At 43.7% G+C, this 16638-nt stretch overlaps 1 protein-coding gene across 1 annotated transcript in view; it reads right to left on the reverse strand.

Annotated features, from left to right (window-relative positions):
• SIL1 (SIL1 nucleotide exchange factor) overlaps positions 1-8150 on the reverse strand; it is a 202471-nt gene extending 194321 nt beyond the window's left edge. The window contains 1 exon segment of the mRNA XM_030572036.1: positions 8127-8150. The gene's annotated coding sequence lies outside the window, so the exon portion shown is untranslated.
• Between the last annotated feature and the right edge of the window lie 8488 nt (positions 8151-16638).

Consider the following 16638-nt stretch of genomic DNA (forward strand, 5'->3'; position numbering starts at 1 on the left):
TCACAACTTTTCCAATGACACTTACATGAGCCATCTTGTACAAAATTCATCATAATTATGCCCTAATCGTATCGTAATAATATCACTGTGAAGAATATGGAGTACAGTGTTACAATGGGAACAGAATTAGACAGGCTGCATTAAGCAGGTATGGAGACAGGACATGTGATGCTGAATGTGGTTAGGCAAGTTTGGTGCCAGGAAACAGGACATTGGCTGGGATTAGAAAGGTATAGAGCCAGAACACTGACATTTCCCAGGACCAATTTCTAAAATTAGGGATGGTCCCAGCCAAACTAGCTATGGTAGATATGTAGCTCAGTTAAGAAGGAATTAGTATGAAAAATGCTACATAAAGTTTATTAATCATTAGCATCTACATTGCCCTGAAATGCCACTAGCATGTGTATTCAACAAAGTGTTGTAGCACTTCCATTAGGCTAATGTTCCTTCCTGCAAACAGGATAAAAAGCAGAGAAGGTCATAGCTCTCACATATACAACACCAATACAGCCTACCTGTACCCATGCTTATACACCTACATTTCAGTCCTTCCCAGCTAACAGCTCACTGTTGGGACCATATCAGTACAGAGATTTCTTTTATAAACTGCTCTCTCTCTCGAGTCACAGATTCCTACTTTTTTAACAGAACTGCATGAGTCACCATGAGAACCAGCTCAAAGCGCCTGCAAAAGTGGGGAAAGAAAGGACCTTTACAAACAGCTCTATTGATCTGTGAGAAACAGTTAGCTGTGAAGTTTATGAAAAATGCATTCCCTCACTCTACTACAGTACATGAGGCCAAGGTGACAGTTCTTATTTAAAGTGAACCCATGGGCATAACTCTCAGCAGAAGCTAGAATCAAAAAAAGGAACTATGCTAATCACATGTTGGAGCTATACAATGCCACCAACAAGCAGGCCATTGTTTATAGCTATTGACACTGAATTGAAGGATATAAGAACAATAAGAGACATAATTCAAATTCTCCACTATAAGCTACTTCTGAAATGGAGCACAAATTTCCAAAATGGAGCCCTATTAACATTCTCTTAAGACTTGGTTATGTTTAGTATTAAGGTGTGTTATCTAGGGGTTAGATCAGAGCACTGGGAGCCAAGATTCCTAGGTTTCATTACTGGCTTTGCCACTGACTCAGTGTGTGATCTGGGGCAACTCACCTCACCACCCCAAATCTCAGTTTTTCCATCTGTAGAATGGAGATAAATATTTATGTAGAAGAGGATATTAAGGTTTCTCTCAATCTGTAAAAATGCTTTGAGTTTCTTGAATAAAAGGTGCTATACATGTTAAGTGGTGGTGTTCTTTTATCTCACTAATGAGCAAACTTTAAAGTGAGACCAATACTTTATATAAATCACTGAAAAAATACATGGGCAAGTTACAAGCTTGAAAAGAACAAGAAGGAGTGTGTAAAATCTATAAGAACTGGATATCTTTCTTGATCATATCTACTCTTTTAGCCCACAACTTTCATTTCAAGATTAAAGACCAAGGCCTGGTCTACACGAAAAAGGTAGGTTGACCCAGCTATACTGCTATGGGGTGTAAAAAATCCACTGCTGAGTGATGCAGGTAACCCAACCTAACCCTCGTGGTAAACAGCACTAGATCAACCTAGTTACTGCCTCTTGGGGAGGTGTATTACTTACACCAATGAGAGAACCCCTTGCCAGCATAGACAGCGTCTACTCTGAAGGGCTGCAGCTGTGCCATTGTGGCATTTCAAGTGCAGAAAAGCCCTGAGCCCTTGCCACCAAGCAGGAGCACTCCTCAAGTTAAAACAAACCAAGGTGAAAACTGTTAGCCAGTGAAAGACATAATTTTTAAACCATTTTTTAAATTTTAGAACTGCAAACATAAAACAGTGCTAATCACAACTCCAGAGTCATGAAATGAGTGGGCTGTATTGGCAGACACGTGCACCAAGAAAGGGAGGCAACATTGTTCCCTCTCCTATATTTCCCCATGTACCAGTTCTACAGTATAGAAACATCATTTCTGTTTTGTTGCTGTGTAACAGGCCTACACAAAGGAAACTGATTAACTGTTTATAACTATATATTGCTGTGTTTCTACTGTGCCTAGTATAATGGGGCCCTGTTCTTGGTTGGGCCCTAGGCACTACCATAATTAAAATATTACAAAAGAAACAGGGAAATTTACTGTACACACTATACTGACAAATGCACAAAGGAAACAACACACAAAAGAAAAATATTTCTTCTAATCTCTCTCAATTATAGGTGTTACTTGTAACAACAGTAGGTAACAAAAATTAGAAATTTGATCAGTGCAATGTCCCTTTAGTTACAATTGTCATACCAACACAGCTCATTACGTTTCTTTTGGAATGTTATTGAAACAATCACTAAGGCACTGTAGACTGCAGCATTCTTTCCAGAAAGTTTTAAGTCTGCTTTGTATTAACTGGAAAGGTGAGGACCAAGGTCAACAAAGCAGACAAGGCTGATGGGTAGATCTCTTAGGAGGCTTGCACTCCTTCCATCCATGAGGTGGCCACTGATCTTGTTGTGTGGGCTGTAACCTTTGGTGGAGTCTCAGCTTATGCCTTATCAGCCTCTACTATAGAAAGCCTTGATCCACCTAGTTATTGAACGGCCTTCTTTCCTTTTATTGCTTAGAGATAAAGGATGAATAGGAAGTTTGATTTCCTAAGTGTTTCAGTTCCACATAGGTAGATTTTTTAATGTACTATGGATATCTAGTCTATGCCATTCTTCACGTTTCAGATGCTTCAGACAAAATGAAGGTACAACAGTGACTTGTGATCAATGGAAAAGCTGTATCAGTTCTCTGCACCACCTGGTCACTGCAGAACATACAGCACTGATGATCTATACAAAGAGTTTCTCATTCTTAAAACCTGATGGCAGATGCAATCCGTATGTGAAAGGTGACTGACACGGTGAGGAAACAAATGGGGATTTAAATGGTGAAGCTACTAAAAATAGCTACTAAAGATATCAATATGGAGCACGGATTCCATGACAGAAAACCATCCAACAGTTCTGCTGCATACAGGAATATTTTTACGCATGTGTCATAGCATTCTTTCTCAAATCTGAACCTTACAGTCCAGGAATGAGATACTAGCATGAATTTCCCTAAGCTTAATTACCAGCTTAGATCTGATAGGCTGCCACCACCCAAAAATATAGTGTTTTGGGGCACTCTTACCTCCCATCCTTCCCTGGGGACCCCAAGAACCCAGATCCCTTGGGTTCTTAAAACAAGGAGAAATAAACCATTCCCCCACCTTCCCCTCTCAGAACTTCCCTCCCTGGGCTATCCTGAGATACTGATCTAACCTCTTAAATCACCATACAGAGAAGCATCTCCCTTCCCTTCCACAAAGAGGCAAACAGATTCAAGGAAAACAGAGAGAGATTTTCTCTCTCCCCCTCCTGTCTCCCCACCCGTCCTGGTGAGCAATCCCAATCCCCTGGACTAAAACAAGGGAAACAAAACAAAATCAATCAGGTTCTCTAACAAAGAAATCTTTTAATATAAGAAAGGAAAAGTAAAGAATGATCTCTGTAACTTCAAGATGTAAATATTACAGTGTCCTATAGCTTACAGACACCAGAAAGAGACCTTCCCCCCAGTACCAATACAAATCAAAATATTCCCAGCAACTACACATATAGAAGTTAACCAGCCAGATCCACAAATGCAAATAGTGTAAAACAATTAAAAAGCCTAAACCGCCTGTTTTACTTACTATATGAAAAGAAACTTAGAGAGCCTGTAGTAATGTCTGGTCTCTCTCAGACCCTCCGAGAGAAGAACAAAGAACAAAGAAGACACACAAAAACTTCCCTCCACCCGAATTTAAAAGTATCTTGTCTTCTGATTGGTCTTCTGGTCAGGTGTCCAGTTTCCTGCTTGTAACCCTTTACAGGTATAAGAGACATTAACCCTTAACACTCTGTTTATGACAGCATGGGTGTGAGGAAATGAAACCAGGTTTGTCTGTGCCCAAGATAATGCCTAAGTGCCTAAAGGCATGTCTTCACTAGCAATATTAAAACGCTCATGGCAGCGCTTTAACGTGGCTGTGTAGTCACAGAACCAGCACTGAGAGCTCTCCCAGCACTGTTTAAAAGAAAAAAAAACCCAACCGCAACACACCGCTGTGAGGGGAATAAATAGCTGTGCTCCCAACGCTGGTGCACTATCTGCACTGGAACTTGCAGCGCTCAGGGGTGTTTTTTCACATCCCTGAACGAGAAAGTTGCAGCGCTGTAAAGTGCCAGCATAGACAAGCCCTAGGACTGCAACTTGGACTTTGAGTGAGTTGGGCCTGTCAAGGGAGATTCCCCACTCTGGCACTTCGAGTGCAGAAGGCGGGGGCCCGCAAGGATTTTAAAAATTAATACTGGCCACTCCAGGCTGGTATTAAACGCCGAAGGTCACAGCTTCTCTCTGACCTTGGATGAGTAGATGCTGCCACCACCCAAGTGCAAAAATAAATAATAATAATAATAAAAACTAATCCCTTTTGAGAACCCAGGAAGTAACACTTGAGAATACCCCACAGGAAAGAATTCCCAAGCCCTTTCACACACTCTCTCTCTCTCACACACACACACATACACACACACCAGGGAAGAGCTGAGAAAAAACAAAGGAAATCAGCTGTTGCCATCAGCTAATTAAACAACATATGCTCAAATTGCTTAGGGACACAAAAATCCAATCCTATTGTTAAAAAAGGTAAAATTTTTAACAAAAAGAAAGGAAATACATTTGGAACTTGGGCTTTTTGCTGGATCTTAAAAGAAAAAATTACAAAAATTAAGCATCAAGATAGCTCTCTTGAGGTTCAGCTTAAAGGTTACGAGCAAAACAAAGGCATCTGGGGTTAGCACAGGGGAGTCCACAAGCCAAGAAATAAACAGAAATAAACCTAATTGCATCTTTCTAAATATTCCTAATTTATTTACACATTTGGGAGTTCCAAATACAGTAACTCCTCATTTAAAGTCATCCTGATTAACGTTGTTTCGTTGCTGATCAATTAGCCCTGGTCTACACTACAAGTTTAGGTCACATTTAGCAGCATTAGGTCGATTTAACCCTGCACCCATCCACACGACCAAGCCTGTTTTGTCGACTTAAAGGGCTCTTAAAATCAATTTCTGTACTCCTCCCCGGCGAGAGGTTTAGTGCTAAAATCAACCTTGCTGGGTTGAATTTGGGGTAGTATGGATGCAATTTGACAGTACAGGCCTCCGGGAGCTATCCCAAAGTGCTCTATTGTGACCGCTCTGGACAGCACTCTCAACTCAGATGCACCGGCCATATAGACAGGAAAAGCCCCGGGGAACTTTTGAATTTCATTTCCTGTTTGGCCAGCATGGCAAGCTGATCAGCACATGTGACCATGGAGTCCCAGAACCACAAAAGAGCTCCAGCATGGACCGAACAGGAGGTACTGGATCTGATCGCTGCATGGAGAGAAGAATCTGTACAGGCAGAACTCCGTTCCAAAAGACAAAATGCCAATATATTTGCCAAACTCTCCCAGGGCATGATGGACAGAGGCTATAACTGGGACACACAGCAGTGCCACGTGAAAGTTAAGGAGCTCAGGCAAGCATACCAAAAAACAAAGGATGCAAACAGTCTCAGACAGAGCCCCATACATGCTGGTTCTATGATGAGCTGCATGCAATTCTGGGGGTGGCCCCTACTACCACCCCATCAGTATCCATGGACACCTGCAAGAGAGGAGTCTCACACAACAGGGCTGACGAGTCTGAAGATGAAGAGGTTGAGGACAGTGCACAACAGGAAAGCGGAGAATCATTTCTCCCTGGCAGCCAGGAACTGTTCATCACCTTGGAGCCAATACCCTCCCAAGGTGGGCTCCCAGACCATGAAGCTGAAGAAGGAACCTCTAGTGGGTGTACCTTTGTAAATATAATACAGGGTTTAAAAACAAGCGTGTTTAATGATTAATTTACCACACCAAGCCAGTAGCAAGTAGTCTGGAATGATTGCAGAACAAAACCTTGCAGAGAATGGGCCCAGGCTTTGGCTGTTTGCCTTTGGCTGAAAATAAACCATCCCTGCTGTTAGTCACACAGTGGGTTGAGGCCCGTTCATGGCTGACCTGATACTAGCCATGTGTGTGGGGGGGAAGGAGGAAACAATCATCCCAGAGAATTGGGGGGGGGACTTGGATTGTGCTGCACATTCACCCTAAAACCGCAACTCCTTTTAAATGGCCAACCCAATGGGCTTTGCTTGGTATGGGAAAGGAGGGCGCTGCTGTTTGAAACCGTTCCCACATGTTTTGAAGGTTGAAGAAGCCAAAACCCTTTGTCTTACCATGGCTGCCGGCAAGCTGAATTCTTTTGCCCAGCCAAGTATGTGTGATATCTCACACCAAACCAGCAGGCACTCAATACAAGAGGCAAAATGCTACCTTATAGGAAAAGCACATGTGCTAAGTAATGTGAATCACTTGATTCAGTGTGAAATAGTCTTCCTTTTGTTCTCTAAAATGTATCTTTTTAAATACTACTCTCCTTTTTTTTCCTCCCACAGCTGCAAATGTTTCTACATTCCCCATATCATCTCTGTCCCAGAGGCTAGCGCAGATTAGAAGGCAAAAAAAACACTCATGATGAGATGTTCTCAGAGCTCATACAGTCCTCCTCCACTGAAAGAGCTCAGCAGAATGAGTGGAGGCAAACAATGGCAGAGTCCAGGAAAGCATTAAAAGAACGCGATCAGAGGAGGGAGGAGCATGCTGAGAGGAGGCAGGATGCAACTCTGAGGCTAATGGGGGAGCAAACTGACATGCTCAGGTGTCTGGTGGAGCTGTAGGAAAGGCAGCAGGAGCACATACCACCACTGCAGCCCCTGTGTAACTGCCTTCCCTCCTCCCCAAGTTCCATATCCTCCTCACCCAGACACCCAAGAACTGGGAGGGGGTGGGAGGGCGAGGGTACAGGCACCCAGCCACTCCACCCCAGAGGACTGCCAAAGCAACAGAAGGCTGGCATTCAATAAGTTTTGAAGTGCAGTGTGGCCTTGTCCTTCCCTCCTCCCCTCATCCACCACTCCTCCCAGGCTATCTTGGCAGTTATCCCCCTATTTGTGTGAGGAATTAATGAAGAATGCATGATTTTGAAACAATAATAACTTTATTGCCTCTGAAAGTGGTGATCGGTTGGCTTACAGGGAAGTAGAGTTAACCAATGGGGAGGGTTTTCATCAAGGAGAAACAAAGTGAACTGTCACACCATAACCTGGCCAGTCACTAAACTGGTTTTCAAAACTTCTCTCATGCGCAGGGTGCCCAGTTGCGCTCTTCTAATCGCCCTGGTGTCTGGACGCATCTAATCGGCTGCCAGGTGATTTGCCTCAACCTCCCACCCTGCCATAAACATATCCCCCTTACTCTCACAGATACTGTGGAGCGCACAGCAAGCAGCAATAACAATGGGAATATTGGTTTCGCTGAGGTCTAACCGAGTCAGTAAACTGCACCAGCAAGCTTTTAAATGTCCAAATGCACATCCTACCACCATTCTGCACTTGCTCAGCCTACAGTTGAACAGCTCCTTACTAATGTCCACGGTGCCTGTGTACGGCTTCATAAGCCATGGCATTAAGGGATAGGCTGGGCCCCCAAGGATAGCTATAGGCATTTCAACATCCCCAACAGTTATTTTCTGGTCTGGGAAGTAAGTTCCTTCCTGCAGCTGTTCAAACAGACATAGTTCCCAAAGATGTGAGCATCATATACCTTTCCCGGCCATCCCATGTTGATGTCGGTGAAACGTCCCTTGTGATCCACCAATGCTTGTAGCACCATTGAAAAGTACCCCATGCAGTTTATGCATTGGCTGCCAAGGTGGTCCGGTCCCAAGATAGGGCTATGTGTTCCGTCTATCCCCCCACCACTGTTAGGGAACACCACTGCAGCAAAGCCATCCACTATGACCTGCACATTTCCCAGAGGCACTACCTTTGATAGCAGCAGCTCAGTGATTGCGTTGGCTACTTGGATAATAGCAGCCCCCACGGTAGATTTACCCACTCCAAACTGATTCCCAACTGACCGGTAGCTGTCTGGCGTTGCAAGCTTCCACAGGGCTATCGTCACTCACTTCTCAACTGTGAGGGTTACTCTCATCTTGGTATTCTTGCGCTTCAGGGTAGGAGAAAGCAAGTCACAAAGTTCCATGAAAGTGCCATTACACATGCAAACGTTTTTGCAGCCACTGGGAACCATCCCAGACCTGCAACACTATGCTGTCCCACCACTCTGTGCTTGTTTCCCAGGCCCAGAATCAGCGTTCCACAGTATGAACCTGCCTCATTACCACCATGATGTCCAAAACGCCAGGGCCCGTGCTTTGAGAGAAGTCTGTGTCCATGTCCTCATCACTATCATGATTGCGCTGTCGTGGCCTCCTCACCTGCTTTTGCAGGTTCTGCACATACTGCAGGATAATGCGCAAGGTGTTTACAATGCTCACAGCAGCAGCAGTGAGCTGAGTGGGCTCCATGCTTGCCGTGGTATGGAGTCTGCAGGAGAACAGAGTTGCAGCGGAAGCGGTGGATGACGACGGTTAGCACCACACACATTTCCTGAGGAAGAACATACGTAACCAGGAGCCCATGACAGACAACATGGAGAAATTCGCTATTGAGGCAATAGCAGCAGAGCAGAGTTGCAGCAGAAGCGGTGGATGACAATGGTTTGCAGACCTTCTGCACTGTCTACTGCCAGCAGCACCCAGGACACAACAGCGGTGGTGTCAGTGAGCTGAGCTGAGAGGGCTGCACGCTTGCCGTGATATGGCATCTGCGTGGGAAAAAGATGCAAAACGATTGTCTGCCGTTGCTTTCACAGAGGGAGGGGAGACTGACAACATGTACCCAAAACCACCCACAACAATGTTTTTGCCCACCAGGCATTGGGAGATTAATCCAGAATTCTAATGGGCGAGACTGTGGGAATTTTGGAAAAGCTACCCACAGTGCAACGCTTCGTAAGTTGATGCTAGCCAGGGTAGTGAGGACACACTCCGCCAACTTGGTGCGCTTAATGTGGACATACACAATTGATTGTATAAAACTGAGTCCTAAAAATAGACTTCTATAAAAATCGACCTAATTTCGTAGTGTAGACATACCTTAACATGCTTGTTTAAAGTTGCACAATGCTGACTTATAACGCTGTTTGGCAGCCATCTGCTTTGTCCACTGCTTACAGGAAGAGCAGCTCGTTGGAGCTAGCTGATGGGGACTTGGAACCAGGGTGGACCGGCAGCCCCCTCCATCAGCTCCCAGCTCCTAAGTTCCCTGTGCGGCAGCTGCCCAGCAGGATATCAATTGCCTGGCAGTTCAGCTGTCCCTCGCCCCACTGCCATGTGCTGCTCCTGCCCTCTGCCTTGGAGCTGCTCCTGGGAGCCTCCTGCTTGCTCTATGCGGGTGGGGGGAGTGGAGGGAAGAGGGGGATAATGTCAGGGTGTCATCCCCCCCCAATCCTGTCCCCCTTTTACCCCATCTCCATAGAATGGGTAGGGGGCACACGCGACAGGGTTCAGGACAGAGGGAGCTTGCTGGCAGCAGCTGCTGTCTCAACTTGCTGATCTACTCTCTACTTAGAGTGGGGTCAGCGTACTTGAAGGGGAAATGCGCCTCTCTCTCTCTCTCATACACACACACACACACACACACACTCCCCTCCCTCCATTTGTGCTGCTTTGTAGAGTGTAAGACTACATTAACAACAATATCTTAACCCTTGAGGACTCAGCCAGTGCTAATTCATCATTTAGCAGTAAGGCATTCCCTGGAAAATATCCCACCCTCTGACTTCACCACTTCAACCAAGCTTCACAGTCATCATTGCTGGGTATGGTGAAAAAAATTTCCCTGGAACCTAAACCCGTCCCACTCATTTACATTAAATCATATGGGGAAATTGGATTCCCTTAACATCATTTCACTTAAAGTTGCATTTTCCAGGAACATAACTATAACATTAAGCAAGGAGTTACTGTAAGTAATTCAGGTATGATCTGATGATTTTTGATCATACCTGGCTTAAAGATTCTCATAGCATAACTGCCCCTTCTTTCCCGGAGAACACGCCAGACAGACCAAGGGAAGTTTTCCCCCCCATTTTAAAAAGTTCTAGCCCTCCCACTGGCTCTTTTGGTCAGGTGCCCATTCCTTTTCTTTTACCTGTAGGCTTGTTAGCCCTTTATCAGTAAAACAATTAGAGAATAGCTACTAAGAGAAATTTTATAGCTAATTGGCTGGCTGGGTGCCCATAAAAGGAAGCCACCACTACCTCACCTTCATTTATCACAGAGCCCCATTAAAAAAAAAAATCTAGTACAAGGCTTGAAAATATGATATCCACTGGTCAGTGAATGGGAAGCTTTCCCCGGTGCATGACAGGGGAGGGCAATGTCTAAAATCTGCAGAAATTGAGCGTTTAAGTTTTCAGTTTAAAAAGTGTAAGTTTCTAGCCTACATACAATGAAAACTTTCCAAGCATGACCAGATGCAGAATAATTTCTGAGTCTGCAGACATTATGCACCAGAACTTCTGTTCCTGCTCAGAGCTACCCAAAGTAGCAGAAGAGTGACTGCTGTTATATGGTTCTAAACAGGAGCAGTCTCGTTAATTCCCACTCTGTGACTGTTTTGAAAAGCTCTGAGTCCCAGTCAATCCAGGCTCTGGAGCAGAGAGGACCCAAAACCAGGCTAAGAACACAGAGACACTACCCACAGCAGTTGGTCTCTGTGATTGTCTCATCCTAATATTAAGTGCTGTGTTCAGAGGCTTGGTAGTCTCCGATTCAGAAAGGGAAAAATTGAGGGATGAACCTGAACTTGATTTATTGAGTGGTTTTCATCCTCTGCTTGGATTTATGGGAGGAGTCTGAGGCACGTAATAGAACATTATTTTGTCAGAAAGAACCTCAAGAGCATCAAAGTCATGGAGATCTACTTATTTTTAGACTTTGGTTTCTTTGGTCCTGGGATTGTGTCCCCTTTTGAGTTTTGGAGTTCCTTTCATGTTGGAGGTTGAGAGCAGGAGAAGGGAGGAACAGTTGCTGGAGGAGAAGAGTCTCATGAAATAGACACAATAATAAGCTGGCTTCAAGAGGGCAGGAAGGACTGAGCATTTTGCCTCATAATATACAAAGTTCTGTAGGGTCTTGGGAGAGGAATGGAGAAGCCTTACCCAATTCTGGGGTACAAAACCTGATTGCCTTCCTAATGGGAAAGGTAGGCAAGTTAATACCTTAGTTGAGTAGAAGGTAAGGAAAAACAGACAGAAGTGCCACTGAATTAACAAGCTGCCCCGATGTTGCTGGAGGACACAGGTTTGGATAACCCCTTGAAAGCAGTCTCTGCTGGCTCCAACAGTGTAGCAATCTGCCACTTGCTGTTCCTTTCCTAGGGGGGTGAAGCGGTCAGCTGCTGCATTAAGGAGGACAACATTAGCAATGAAGGATGAAGCTGCCTTGCTGAATCTGCTGGGCTAGTTAGGTGGAGGTGCTTTCAAGGGCAGCCTGCTCTGTGGATTCTGCAGAGATCTGGCCATCTCAGACACTAAGAGGTATTTTGGGAAGGTCGCATCTCTGGAAGGCCTGCAGTCACTGCTTCTTCTCAGCGTTAGTTCTCCCTCTGTCAAGGCAGCAGAATGCAGGAACTGACCTTGCACTTCCTTCTCGGCTTCTTAGCCTTCCCTGTGTGTAGCTTCCAGCAGAGCTGGATGCACTCAGAATCCTCCTTGCCTGACACATTATCTAACAGGAGTCTTTTAGGGAGTCAATTTTATCTTTCTCCCTCTCCAAAAACGGAAGAGCAATGGGCTCCAAAGCGGCTTTGTTTCTGGTCTGCGACAGGCTCAGTCTTCCGACATGCAGCAACCAGGTCTCATTCTGCCCCTTAACACTAGGGAGATCACTAGCCCATGGTAGGACTGGCCATTACCGAAACAGAAAAGAACAAATCCACACAAGTCCCCCCTCTCATGAAAGCCAGGCCTAGTCCTCGTCCTCCCACCCCCAAACACTTGACAAAGAATAACATTTTATAACATTACCTACCTTAGAATTACCAGCTAAAGCCACACAACTCAAGGCTATTCCCCTCATTCTTCACTCCAACCCAGGCAGTACGGTTCTGGGCAATCATAGCACACCTCACCCATCAAGTTATGTTGCAGTTTAGGACCTGACCCTGCAGATACTTAGGCTATGTCTACACGGCACTATTGCCACCAAAACTTTTGTCTTTCACGGGTATTTAAAAAGCCCTCCGCGAAAGACAACAGTTTTGCTGACGCAAGCAGCAGTGTGAACATGCCTTTGTCGGCAGGATGGCTCTGCCAACAAAGCTTATGCTGCTCACGGGGCTGGAAGTATTTTGTCGGCAAATGTGGCAATAAAATACCACAAAAGCGTTCACACACGCTGACTTTTAGTGACGAGGCTGTGTCAACACAGCCTTGTCAGTAAAAGCTGCATGTTCTGGAGAAGTCCGTAGGGATGTACATAATCCCATTGAACTCAGTGGCCCCACTCACATGTAGTTAACTCACATGTTTAAGTGATTGCAGAATTGGAGTCAGACTAAATTTCACAGGGCGAGGACCCTGTAATTTGTTTATTAAGTATGATGCACATTTATGTCGCTATATAATAAATAATAATTAGAGTAACCTTTGGTCTTCAACACAGTCAATTTATCATAAGCATCAGAGACATTATATTTAAAACAAATAGCCGGTAAGAGAATGCACGGAATAGTTACGGAAACTCTGAATTGGCTTTTAGGCTCTGGATAAAATAGGACTTTCCGACGAACTGGATGAGCTTATTGTTATGTATCAATTCCATTTCATAACAGCAGTGAGGCACTGCAGGCAAGCACTTCAGGACGATTATTGCATTTCTCAAGTAGTTAAGTAGACCTGACCTTCAGCCACATGCCTTATCACAATGCCTGAGGTGATGTATAATTGCCCAGAGATGCACTGCCTGGGGAGCCTTATTGTTTAATTATAGGGTTAGGAACATTCCACCAGTCTGAAGGAGCCAGTACACTAGTGCAGTGGTTCTCAACCAGGAGTATGCATACTCTTGGGGGTACGTCAGCTCATCTAGACGTTTGCCTAGCTTTACAACAGGCTACATAAAAAGCACTAGTAAAGTCACTGCAAACTAAAATTTAATACAATGAGGGTATGGCTACACTTGAAATTTCAAAGCGCTGCCGCAAGCGCTTTGAAGTGTGAGTGTGGTCAGAGCGCCAGCGCTGGGAGAGAGCTCTCCCAGCGCTGCACGTAAACCACATCCCTTATGGGTGTAGCTTGCAGCACTGATTACTCTGAGGCTTTACAGCGCTGTATCTTGCAGCGCTCAGGGGCGTGTTTTTTCACACCCCTGAGCACGAAAGTTGCAGCGCTGTAAATTTACACACTGAACACACTGAAATGTACACACTGAAATGTACACACTGAAATGTAAGTACAATATTTATATTTAAATTGATTTTATAATTATATGGTAAAAATGAGAAAATAAGCAATTTCTCAGTAATAGCATGCTATGACACTTTTGTATTTTGATGTCTGATTTTGTAAGCAAGTAGTTTTTAAGTGAGGTAAAATTTAGAATATGAAAGACAAATCAGACTACTCAAAGAGGCACAGTTGTCTGGAAAGGTTAAGAGCAACTGCATTAGAGCACACCTCTGCACATGAGACAGAAGAGGCTCTCTTGCTCATTGCAGACCCATTTCCAGACCAGCCAGGTTCTCCCTTTAATCGAGCAGTCTGTCTTGTTTTAGCAAAGATTTACTGAGAGATTTTCTCTTGGAAGCAATAATAGATGGATGGAAAGAAAGAACAGAAATGAGTAAACATAGTAATTATCCCCAATGTTGCAAATAAGAACGATTTCTCATTCCGAGACAAGCCTGAAAAACAAGATTGAAATGCTTGAGGGACATGTTCTTGAAACCGCAGGTAATAGAACAGATAAAATGTATTTAAAATATCTCACAGGGGATGTGTACCATTCAGCTAATCGCTATTAGATATTAAATTGTATTGTGAAAATAATATTCTTCCACCCTTCATTATGGAGTTAACATTGTAAATATAAAATGACTAACAAAGCAACGTGTCTTTAAAGGCAACTGCGTCTGGTACCAAAAAGCTACTCTCTCCTCCTCCGCGCTCCCCCCACCCCCGATATGCCTTGGGAACCAAAGCACGACAAGAAACACAAGTGGCATCTGGAAGCACAGACAGCATGTCAGCAATATTAATAATCCATGCAAAGGACACAATTTAACAAACAGGGAATGTGGGGAGATAAAACATGAAGCGATAGTATCTCAACTAACACTTAAGAGGAGGTGAAGAATGGACTTGCTTCTCCTGACTTCCACAGTGCCCACACCACGGCTGCCAGTTAACAGACTGTCTGAAGTACCCACCACTAGAAACAATTTGTCATATGTCAGATCAAATAAACTCTTAATAGACCATTGCGCTCCCTTAAGAGAAGGCAGCCAAACTCTAAAGGAAAAATCCAAGAAGCCTAACTGGCCATATTAAACCCAAGTGCTTACATCAACCAAAACACTTTTCATTTTAAAAACACATCATTACAATAAAATCTATTCCCATATAGCAGTTTCTGTGCAAGCCAGTCACCAGCAGTATCCATTATTAAAAAAACAGGTGAGGTTTAAATTATCACTCGGGCTGAAACACGACATAGATAAAGAATGTGAAGTTTCTGGACTAACAGAACAGTATCTCGCTCGTTCTTGGGAGACATTTAGAAGAGTTTTGAAGATATAAACTGCTTTATAGCTGCTAAGGATTATCACCATCTTTCCACTGCATCTTTTCTTTAGCCTGAATATCTTTAAACATAACTATTCATTGTGGAATTAAACAGTTACATTCTGGTATAGAAGGAACAGTAGAGTATCATTTGGGCATGTATAGGACAGGAGCTAATTTACAAGATATTTAGATTGAAAAAACTCTACAAAGCAGGATCTGCCTTTTTGTTATATTTGTAGAACAGGGCCCCAATCCCCAACTAGGCCCCGTAGGCGTTGCCACAATACAAATAAATACTACTGCTGCATCTGGATAGAATCTCCTCATCCCCTTCAAACCCCCGCTTCTGTCCATCTCTTGCTTCACCCCACTGCCACTGCCCTGTCTTCTGTGTTTTCAGTATCTCTGTATTTTCTTTCCCCCTGTCCTTTTCCCTGCTTGTACCTGTAGTCGTATCACACTGCACTGGGATCCTGTCACATCTAACAAGCTACAGAACACCTAGATACTGCATGAAGTGGTGTTATAAAACCAGTAGGTAACATTCCCCACTGAGTCAGTGATGAACCTAAATTCCAGCATAGTGTTAGGGGACACTGTTCTGCTGGATGTGCCATGCTACAGGGGAGTTTCAAAACCAAGATCTTGTGATAATTAAAGATTCTCTAGTACTGTTTGCAAGAATAGGGGATGTTATCCCCAGTTTTCTGGCCAAATTTTAACTCCAATAATTACATTCTGCCTCCCTAGCTACTCCCTGAAGTGTCAACAGGATACTGTATTCTTTGATGCCTTCCCTTTATCATGGTGAATTATCGCTGTGAGCTATTAAACAAATGTGTACCACATCAGAAGTGGTTGTCCCAGACATTAATAAAATCATCTTTCTAGTTTGGCATACAAAAGTCTTGTCTACACTAGAAAGCGTTTGCCAATATAGTTATACCAGCAAACCTTCCTAGAGGAGGCGCAGTTTATACCAGCAAAAGCATAGCTTATACCTTTTCCTCGAACAAAATAAGTTACACCAGTTGTGACGTTATCTGATTAAAATATGACTATGCAAATCATTATTGCTACTACTGTTATATAATTGCAACGCATCTTATACAAAGTGTAACACATGGCCAGAAAAGGTTAAGCATCCTGCAGACTAACTGACCCAGAGTCAACCTATAGAGACATGTTAGAAATGGTAACTAGGGCCATTCCATGCTAGATAGGCTAGAGCTTTGAAGTGCAAACCTATATTGTTAGAGAATTAGAGGTGATACTAATTGTATTTTTACTTACATCTTAGATGCTAGCCATGTAAACAGACAGCTATTAATTCAGAGATCAAAAGAGAATATTAACATTTAGATGAATCTTGGGTGCAATAATGTCATTGTCAACATGTCTCTTTAAAGTTTGTGATAAACTGCTTAATGGATAAATTATCTTATGTTAATCCATGTAGTTAATTACCAGTGAGGTTTAGGAAACAGAAAGTTATATCAAAAGCCTATTGTTCACCCAAGATTTTATGGTCAAGTGGCTGCTACAAAACTGAACAAAAGACTCTTGGGTCCTGATCCTTTTTATCTCAGATCTGCTTGATGCTTCTTACAGGGGAAGCTTAAACGACAAGATTGAGATCCCAGTCCTGACTGGAGCACCCTGAATATACACATTGGCTATTACCTATGAACTAATTCTGAAAGAATTCTTTGCAATTACAAAGCTCACCATCTCTG

Source organism: Gopherus evgoodei, chromosome 8 (assembly GCF_007399415.2).
Source record: "Gopherus evgoodei ecotype Sinaloan lineage chromosome 8, rGopEvg1_v1.p, whole genome shotgun sequence".
Taxonomy (NCBI): domain Eukaryota; kingdom Metazoa; phylum Chordata; order Testudines; family Testudinidae; genus Gopherus; species Gopherus evgoodei.